The sequence below is a fragment of the Rutidosis leptorrhynchoides genome, chromosome 10 (assembly GCF_046630445.1).
Source record: "Rutidosis leptorrhynchoides isolate AG116_Rl617_1_P2 chromosome 10, CSIRO_AGI_Rlap_v1, whole genome shotgun sequence".
Lineage (NCBI taxonomy): Eukaryota > Viridiplantae > Streptophyta > Magnoliopsida > Asterales > Asteraceae > Rutidosis > Rutidosis leptorrhynchoides.
Genome location: NC_092342.1, coordinates 262,199,893 through 262,211,104, shown reverse-complemented (window position 1 = coordinate 262,211,104; position 11,212 = coordinate 262,199,893).

The window sequence follows — 11,212 nt, the reverse complement described above, 5'->3', positions numbered from 1 at the left end:
TATTCAAGCTAGGGGCTTTGTGAACAATAACTCAATATATATAATAGTACTCGTGTCAAATGTAAAAGCATTTATAGAATGTAAATGTAACCATGTATTCTCATCCCAGAAAATATGTAAAAAGTGGGACTGTAGACGCACCTTTGAAAAGCTCGGTATGAAAAGTAAGCAAAAAAATAGCATGTACGGTTTACTGCCGAGTAACGTAACCTAGATATACGTACTTAAGTTGGTCAATAGTTATATCTAATACAATAGATATTTCATAGAGTAGGTTGTCCTATTGCTCAGACCGACGCATTTCAATGTAAACGTTAACACATAGTCAACTAGTTCATGCAAGTCAACAAAAGTCAACTCAGGTCAAACAAAAGTCAAACTTGGTCAAAGTGGTCAACCAGGGTCGACACATCATTAGGTTCATGTCAATGTTGGTCAAATAGTCAAACTTGGTTCTTATCATTCATTTTCAGTTTCAAGTTTCATCGATTACCGATTTCGTTGTCATATCGCATGTCAAGTAGTGTACAACCAAGACACATATGAACACATGACAATCAAACTTTGCTTATGGCATGTTAATGATCAGTATGTTATACACATTCATTAATGAGTTCAAAGTTATGTCCCTAGCATGAAGCATATACTCGCATTCACAATACACATTGCACGAAATCAGTTTTAATCTGCGCATCAGTTTTAGAATGGCCATAACCGGAGCTAGGAGCATGAAAATCAAGAAAGTTCAGTGGCCATGGTTCAAGGACAAGATAAAATAACATATATCAAAAGATGAGGTGAATTGGTTTAGCCAATTGGTGCAGTTTATTCCGTAAAGTCAGACGTTCTGTTTCAGTCCAATTCAGTAGTTATCAAATCTTTGGCCTCATTGTGCATAATGTATCATGTTTCAAGGTTTGTCATAAATTAGAATTTTGTCCCATAACATATAAAGAGTAAATATCCAGAAGATCAAGTTCTAAAACTATCCACAACTCAACTTATAGAGCTAAGGGTGCATACGTAGCAGATTTGGACATAATACAGGTTATCATTTTGTCACGCACATTACACAAGCTATAAAAATCCAATTATTACAAAGCCTAGATGAAAAATTATCTAAAACATGTGAATTTTCCAAAAATTCAAAGACTTGGTTCAAAAAAACTTTTCAAATTTCTTTTAAAATATGTTTTAAGCTACCGAGCAAACTAGTTTTGTCAAGAACATTCATTTAGGCATAACATGAGCTTTACAACTCCAAATAGCATGATATCTGATATGGCCGAAATGGACGGTTTTTATTTACGCGGTGTCGTTAGGCCGCGGCTCTCCAGGATCAGCCACTCGTGGGAGAGGGTACTGTTTTAAATTTATATTTAGCGGGGCCTAAATCTTACTACTCCTTATAAGTAAGGGAAGTACGACCTAGAGTCATATTTTTGAGATATCAGTAACATCGAACCTATATTGTAGCCTAAGATAGTTAGGGAGTAGTGAATATTTATTTTGGGATTTTCTAATTTATAAGATAGATAAAGTAAATGCGATAAAATTTGTAATCCAGATAAGGTTAAAGTAAGTGCATACTATGACTTCATTAGTTATTCTATCGAGATTATGGAATGCTGGCTCATGAATAGGCAGAGGCCTTGTATTCATTACACTGGTCATAAACACCCCTGTCATAAGACATGTCACTGGGTACTGCATTAGGCTTGAAGATTCTGAATAGACAGCAACGTCCCTTACCCCCGACGCCCGTGTAGTCTGACTACAGGCATACACGTTCAGACGGCTCATCCAATTGAGCGACTCGGTTGAGTGACGTATTAACATTCCAAAATGGTCTAAACTTTCTTAAGCATAATAGAATACATGGTTTACCATATCCGAGAGATGTGATGTGCTTCAATGCTTTCGTTAATGATTGGTAAAAGATAGTTAGGCCCTTAAAAGAGTTCAACCATAAAGAACACCATGGCCAAGTCAAGTCTGACTTCCATGAACACGTTCGGTTATTCTAACGGTCTAATCCTTTATGTGTCTAAACAAATAGTTCCTTAATTAACTAAGAATCCTTCCAGCGGGGTGCAATGCTTGAGACCACGTTATGGTGCAGTGTACTGGTCAACACTAACCGTGTTCCATGGCCTTACTTAGCAGAGGTACAGCTTACAACAATCGCTGTGCTTCAGCGTGCACGTACGAAGTTTATATGCTTGGTGACTACACTAGCATGGTCTAGGATCGAAAATGTACTAGGGGCCTTGTCAGATGTTTCACTACGAAAGAGTCCTCAGTCAGAATCCAAAGCTCGATAGACTTACTACAACCGGTGTGCCTCGGTCGATCTTACGTTGTATCCGATAGACATCTCTTACCAAGGGGTGACACAGATAGTGCACTCTGAATCGGGGTTCGCGACTTCCCAATAACAGAGCCTATAACTACGTTCTATTAGTTGGAAAAGCGATTGAGTTTAAAGCATAATCGGAAAGCATTTCGACAACATACACAGACCATAATATTATTTCGGCATTATAACTGCTTACATCATAGCATACACTAAAGATAACTACTCGCTAATCATGGAAATAATATCATAAAACATTATATAAGATAAAGAATAGAAGTACCAGTAGATTAAAAGAGTTCCAAATACAAAAGTGACAACTTCAAGACTCCAGACCGCTCCTAATACAATCTTCATCGTTCGCCTCCGGGTACTTAATTTCTCGCTCGGAGGTGAGAAGGCCTTGAGAGTATGACTAATATTGTACAAGAGAGAGAAAGAAGTGAATTGAAGTGTGTGTTAGAATGAATGACAAAGACCCTTTAAATAGACCTGGAATTTGCCAGCATACGCCTGGCAGGGCGTATGGCAGGGCGTATGGCAGCCCGTTTTTGGCAGGCCGTATGCAAGGCAGGCCGTATGGTGGCTCGTGTGGTGGTACGTATATGGCAGGCCGTTTCCATACTGGCAGGCTGTATGGCTTGCTGGTCAGCCTTGATTCCCTGGATCGTAACTTGATTTCTTGTCTTTCACCGTTTTCGCTCTAGAATCTTCGTTTTAGCTCTGATTCTCTTGATTCTTTTTACACCGCCTTCGTAATTACTTGTTCTTCAATTCTAACCGATGAAGTGGGTATTTTGCCGACAAAGTTCGCATCTTTCTTGTTTTTGGGCCTTAATACCGGGGTGAAAATGTGACTTTTTAACCGATATCAATATCCTAGTCCAGATTGATTTTTTTTAATTCTCTACACAATGTTGATCAGTTCATAACTCAATTCATTACTCATTTTTCCAGAATTCGGATTAATCACAGATTCGTAAACAAAACTTCATTTAATCATAACTTGCACATACGGTAACGAAAATACACAATTTCAAAGCATAAAATTATTAATTTTTCAAGAGGTTTCTTAATATGTAATAATATTTAATATTCATCAAATTCAAGTTTCTGTAATCACACATATCAAATTCGGGTTTAACCCTAATCACATCAAATGAACAAATTAACGCAAGCAATTTACATGTATGCGTATAGACTTGAGCAATTGACATCATACACTATGAAACTTGATCAAATCATATTTATAACAATTAGGGTTCATAGAATTATACCTTAGATCAACGAATTAGTTATACCACTGCGTGGCTATCGATGCGAATTACAAATCTCATGTTAAAGGTTTAATCTAAAAATCAAAGTTTGATGGTGTTATGGTTGTGTTGTTGGTCGACGATGAGGCAGAGGGAGAGGGAGGGATCGACTGCAAAATTATGTTTAGGATTATGGCAGTGTTATTAGTTTACTAGTCTTTTTATATTAGGGCTTAATGACACTAGTTACAAGAAAGTCCATCAAGTTAGCCAAAAAAAAGAAATTAAGGGGTGAGGTGGGGGTTTCGACTGAATGGGGCCCATATGGGATTCTCGGGCTCTCGTTGTCTAATACCGTGTATTCGTGGTTCGTTTCGAGTGTCATTTAAATGTACTGAAGTCCCTAAATGCTAAATCGATCGTTAAAACGCAACCAATAAGTTTAAATTATTAAAACACTAAATAAATTAAATATTTTTCCAAGTTAATAATTATTAAAATAAACCCGAGTATTTCGTTACTCGAAAGATAGTTTTTGCAGTTATTCAAACCGATCCGTTTTTATCGTATTTCGTTAACTAAAATAAGTTTATCAATTAATATTAATCCATATTAATTCACGTAACCCTCCCGGGGTCAAGTACGCATTTAATACACTTAAACACATATAAAGCCAAGTAATTACCGTTAAAACGACTAACAGACAGTTAACAGAAGTGACGGAAAAAGTAGGGTTGTTACACTATGGGACGTCGTTCCTCCTTTTGGACCATCATTCCACCTTCTGGAACGTCGTTCCTCCTATGTGGAAATCTGGGATGTTACAACTCTCCCCCACTTAAATCGGATCGTGTCCTCGCAATTTAAGCCTCATCGCAATCACGAAAAATATACCTTCCTCAATTTTTCGAGTTCTCACACAAACTCTGGACCCTTCGATGCCGCCATTGCATCCTATAAGTCTCACTTCCTTATTACCTAACGTTCTATCCACACAACAATCATCTACGATGTAGCGACCCGGCAAAATCGTCATTGATGGCGCCGACTACGTAGGTCCCGTTACGTGGTCATAAGTCTTTAAATTAATGTTTGACCAAAATATGTCGCATTCATTTCAAAAGTAAAGATTTTTTTCAAGTTTACAAGAATTGTTCAACCAAAAGTTACGTTACAAAGTTATTAGTACAATGGAAACCTACGCGACACAGTTTTAAATAAAGTCAAAAGACGCTCCATGTATGTACATATACTCGACATCCAATGCAAGTATCAAAATAATGAGCGGAAGCATGTATCACATGTCGTTCAAAGACCTGAGAAAAACATAGAAATCTGTCAACGAAAACGTTGGTGAAATCATAGGTTTAAGTAAGTAAGTGAGTAAATAAAATGAACCACAAGATTTATAGCATTTCAATAATAGTAAACCATTCTAAAAATTGTTGTCACGAGCACCCAATTATCAAGGCTTAACTTTCCATCCATAGAACCCCATCACAATAGTGTTAGAACATACACTTTTTCTCGAAAATATATTTCATTTGTAAACGGTAGCGAACCGTCTGAATGAGGGTTTGTCAAACCCATATGGCCATATAACATAAGTTCTCGCTTACACCCGGCAAATGTAACTAATGATAATCGAATTGAGGATTTTGTTCTAACTCGTATGTAGAATGTTTATTTTCTTGTACTTGTGTTCACTTAGTAAAATGAAACGTTTATGTTTACTCATCCCAAATGTAAGTTCAAAGAGTAAAAGTGGGACTATGATCTCACCTTGAGTGCAAGAGTAAAAAGATACTTCGACAAGTAACGTGCAAAGAACAAATGTTAGTCTTGACCTAAACAAGTAAGTTGTATCAAAATCGGCAAACACGTAGGTCAAAGTGGTTCAATTAGTCCTATGGCTCATTACGACTCGATTATATAGCATGTGAATCAAGTTGTCAAGTTTCATGCAAGATACAAGTATAAAAGCATGTTAGAACAAGTTACGGGGTAATCGGAGGCGTGTGGCATAGTTGAAATCGAATGAAAAGTTGAAAAGTGGACAGAAACTGTTGGAAGCTTTAAGCTGCGCCGCGGCTGGAATACCCGCGCCGCGGGTTAAGGCGTGGTTTGAGGGTCGAGCATTTAGATGGTTCCAAACCATCTAAGTCTCTGTTAAGCCGTGCCGCGGCCTGAAGACCCGCGCCGCGGTTAGTATCTGATCAAAATTTCTGGGCAATTTTAAATGTCAAAATGAGCAAATCTTCAAACAAACGCAACTTATGAACCGTAAACACTTAAATTGTATGCCATACATCGTTGGAAAGGTAATTTGGTGAGGAACGCAAATAAACACTTTTCATCAAACAAAAACATCATTTAAAATAACCAATTTCTCGTCAAGTGATTATTAAAAGTCCACTTTCAAAGCTTCAAGTTCATAAATTGCATAAGATGATTCGGGAACTTAATACACACATATAATACGCTGTTTCATAGGTAATCATGCATACAATACTACTAAACACTTACATTTAACATTGCAAAGCATTTAATGCATCAAAAATCCATTTTACTTCTATCAAACCCTAACTCAAAATCACAAAATCAATAATATTGTTAGTGAAGTGTTCTTAATCAACTTACACATCAAATTAAAGCTAATGATGCTAGTAACACATTTAATACATGAACTTTAACATTTAATCCACATTTAATCACCCAAAATCAAAGATTAAGCACACCCATTTCAAGTGTAAATACTAGTTACTCCAAAACAACAAATCGAGTAAACAAATCACATCTTCAAGTTAGACTTGAGCCATAGACACTAATTAACACACTTTTAAGCTTAAAAGATCAAGAACAAGAAATTTAGTGTTTTTAGAAAGTTACCCAAATGAGATGAAATTTGTATCAAGTTGTAGAGGATGAAGAGAGGATTCCAAATATGTAATTTGTTTTGATGTTAGCCTCCAAAATCGAATTTAGATGATGAATTAAGGATTTGAAAGTTGAGAAAAAATAATGGAAGTATGAAAGAAAGAAGGAGATGAATGAGTGGAGGTGGTGAATGTTGACCATTTGACCTAGTCAAAACTTTGGTCATTTGGCAACATTGGTCCCTCAAGTTTGTAGTCGGGTGCGGGAATTAACCGAACGACTTATTTTGAATTACACGAGAGTACGGGAGACGTTATAATCCTATAACGAAAATATTAAGAATATTAGCTAACGGAGGATACGAATCTAGATACGAAGGATATTATTAAAATAAAAAGACGGGCGTTAAAATAATTTAACGGAAAAATGCGGGATGTTACATTACCCACACCTTAAAAGAAATTTCGTCCCGAAATTTAGTTAGAAGTAATAGTCGATGTCTCTTACTCGGGACCTTGTGTTGTCCAATCTACGAATAAGTGAAGATACGTCCTTGGGCATTTCCACGAATCTGGATAGTCGGGGTTTTACGTTGCATTAAGGCTTGGTTTTACGATCCCCAATTTCAACTGGTCTTTCTACGAAGAGGAGTATATCATCGATAGTAAGTTTATCTAGAACAGTAGCACATTCCTGTTCCGCAGGACACGTCTCTAAGTTTGTTACATGGAACGTAGGGTAAACGGAAACTTAATTGAGTCGGAAGTTCTAAATGGTAGGAAGCGGTTCCAATACGCCCCAAGATTTAAAAAGAATCAATATTGTGGATATAACTTTCCTCGATTTCCCAAAACGGATTACACCTTTCCAAGGTGCGGTTTTTCAATATTACACGGTTACTGACTTGGAATTTGGAAGGTTTACGCCTAACATCGGCATAGTCCTTTTGGCAACTACGGGCCGTCTTGAGCCCTTCTCGGATTTGAACTATCTCAACGGTTGTTTCTTGAATAAGTTCAGATCCTGTGATTTGCTTGTCACCTACTTCGGTCCAACGAATAGGAGAACGAAATTTGCAGTTATATAAAGTTTCAAAAAGTGCACGTTAACACACGAGTGGTAACTACTGTTGTAAGAGGGATCAACTAAAGGCGACAATACAAGTTTGTAACATGTCTTTCCAAGATGTAAATCGTTCATTTGGTTGGTTCGTCGGTTTGTGGAAGATATGCGGTACGCATGTCTAAACATGTTCCTAAGGCTTCTTGTAAACTAGATGTGTAACGAGTATTTCAATCCGGGATAATTGACAATGGTACCGTGTTGGAATAGAATTTCTTAAGATATGTTTGAACAAGTTAGTTAGGGCTCGAAAGCGTTCGTTGGAACAGGTTTCTTATCGGCTACTGAAAAACGTTCGTCAGGGCTAGTCTCCCTCATGGTGAATACTATTAATACATGAAGAGTCTTTCTCCCCACTGAGAAATTATATAAAAGGTTTCCTTATACGGAAGTACGGGCAAAAAGACAGGAGTGAAATGAGAACTTAGAACAGGATGAGTTCACCTCTTGAAGTAGCCATGTCGCGCATCTGGTGGTCAAATGTCGAGACTTGGTGGGAAGGAGATAATACTCGTAGTTGTATAGTTCGGAGTTGAGTAGTAGTTGGCCATATCAGAAGCATAAGGACGATAAGTCAAAGAAGAAAGAGGTAGCATCGGATTGTGTGTTATCTTAGGTTCCAGTAATATCAGACGGTAACAGTGAAATAACAGAGTTATGTAATGTGGTACGTGGTGATGGGAAGATTGATCGGATCCATAATTAAGTATTTAAATTTTTCGTGCAAAATGACGAATTTCAGTTTCCTTGATTACGAGTCGAGAGAGTATGCCGTTCAGGCGTTAACGTAGAAATATTTCCATATTTGAGTTCCATTGTGCTACACGAATTTAGCTAGTAAGGTTGGTGTGAATAATTACGTTCAAAGTTCGGACACGGAGAGGTTTAATTCTTTCCTCAGTGAGTTAACAGGGTTACAGGACGAGCAACACGAGAAGAAGTCGGAAATGAATCTTCGGTAATAACCGGCGAGGTCTAAGATTTTACGAATACAAGTCAGAGTCGTGAGGGTTTCCCGATTATGTGTGGCTTCGATTTTTGAGAGATCTACTTTAATACCTTGACCACCAACAACATGGTCTAGAAATTGGGCTTCGTTTAACCGAAATTCACACTTGTAGAAATCGGTATAGAGTTGCTCTTTTCCCAAGAGTTCGAGTGTAGGACGGAGACGTTGTTCGTTTTCTTCTTTATTTGAATAGATTTAGACATCATCTATAAATACGATAACGGATTCGTCTAGATAAGTTTGCATACGCGGTTCAGGAGGTCTATGAATATGGGCGGAGGCTTAGATAGACTGAACGGCACTAAAATAAATTTATAACTATCGTAGTGAGTTCGGAAAGCGGTTTAGGAGACATCGTCTCCCTTAACCCTCAATTGATGATAACCAGAATGAAGATCGATTTTGGAATACACACAAGATCCTTGTAATTGATCACGAAGTCGTTGATACGAGGAAAAGGATATCGGTTCTCAATCGGAAATTACTTAGTTCACAATAATCTATACACAAATGTAGGGTAACACCTCTTCTTAACGAATAGGTTTTGAGCTCCCTAGTCCTATAAGTGTCAAATCAAAATTCAAATTGTCTAGCCAATAAGTTTAACGTACACCCTCCGATAAAACTTGTCAGCACGCAATAGTTTTCCGTTGGTCACTTGAATGACCTAAGTAATATCTAGGGGGAGTGGTGGAGTGTAAAGAGTAGGCTCCAAAGCCTTGGATACAAAACATTTATTGACATCCGAATCGAATAAACATGAAATATAAGGGTTGTTGAGAAGAAACGTACCCGTAACTAATTGTCATTCCAGGCATCCTAGGTGTTAATGTTGGAAGCTCATTCGCGTTCATTGGGGTTGGCGTTCTTCTTGGGACATGCATTCTTAAGGTGATCCAGTTGGCCGCATTCGAAACAATCACCCCTTCTGCGTGCACTGGGCACCTTTTTAGCGACGGGGGCGGCACCTTTACAAACATGGGCCACACGGCCCCTTCTTTGACACTTGATGCAAACTGGTTTGCCACATTTTCCATAATGATGTTTGTGGCACTTGTTGCAAAAAGGTCGAGTTTCGGCATAACTTTTCCTGCCGCCGGGGGTGAAAGGCTTCTTGGTGGAGTCGTTGTGGTTGTGGTTGCTCGATTGAGAGGCTTCCTATTTTCTTTTGTTGTTACCCAATTGGTCCTTGGCCGTTGGTTCCGGCGCTTCAATTTCATCTACCGTTTTTATAAATCAGTGGGCTATCATCACAGCCTCTTGTAGGTCGGTGGGTCTTGATGGCATTACCCCTTGTGGAATGCTCTTAGGGAGGCTATCCATGTAAAATTCAACTCCTTGGGGCCCGGGAGCCATGAGGTTTGGACAAATTGAGGTTAGTTCAGAAAACCGTTGATTATAAGCTTCGAGGTCATTTCGGGCTATTTTTAAATTTCTTGGCCCCTGTTCGAGCCTTTGAGTCTCGTCGCGCGGGAAGTATTCGGTGATCATTCTTTCTCTTAATTCGGCCCAAGAGAGTGTAAGGGCTTCGTCGATACCCACCGATTGTACATACGTGTTCCACCATGAGAGAGCAATACCGGCGAAAGTGAGGGTGGAAAACTTGACCTTATCTTGGTCCCGACAACCGCTTATGCTAAAAACGGCTTCCGTTTGTTCAAACCATCGGGTGAGAGCAATCGGTCCCCCGGTTCCATCGTAAGTGGGAGGTTTGTACTTCATGAAGTTTTTGTAGGAGCACCCTTCGCTTGAATTACCGGCTCCATGATTGTTGTTGTTGTTGGAGAAGTGATCGGCCACGGCTGCACCCACGACGGTGGTTATCATTCGTTGAAGAGCTTGTTCTAGAGTTTCGGAAGGAGTATTGTGTTGACCTTGGTGAGCCATTGTTCCTTCATGACACAGAATATCATTGATTAGTATTCTCGATAATACTAACCGTGATATGGAATAAGAATGAAGAGAAAATTTTCCTTGACTCGCCTTAAATTCTTTATGTCATAATGTCGGAATGTCCACATGAATCACCATAATATAATCCCGGCAATTATATTATCCTGATTCACGTGTGCATTTGACATTACTTTATAAATTCAAGGTGGCGTGTCAATCCAATTACACAATGTGCGATTAAGATGAAATAGAGTTAGATGTGAATAGATGAGTTCGAGTATAAATGCACAATTAGTCAAGTAATTCCTACTTCTAGTCTATATGCCGGTTATAGTCTAGACTCACTAATGTACCCTATGACTCGGGGTTGACACCAATGAACTCTAAATCCCTACAACCAACACTCTGATACAATCTGTAGCGACCTGGCAAAATCATCATTGACGGTGCCGACTACGTAGGTCCCATTACGTGGTCATAAGTCTTTAAATTAACGTTTGACCAAAATATGTGGCATTCATTTCAAAAGTAAAGATTTTTTTTCAAGTTTACAAGAATTGTTCAACCAAAAGTTACGTTACAAAGTTATTAGTACAATGGAAACCTACGCGACACAGTTTTAAATAAAGTCAAAAGACGCTCCATGTATGCACATATACTCGACATCCAATGCAAGTATCAAAATAATGAGCGGAAGCA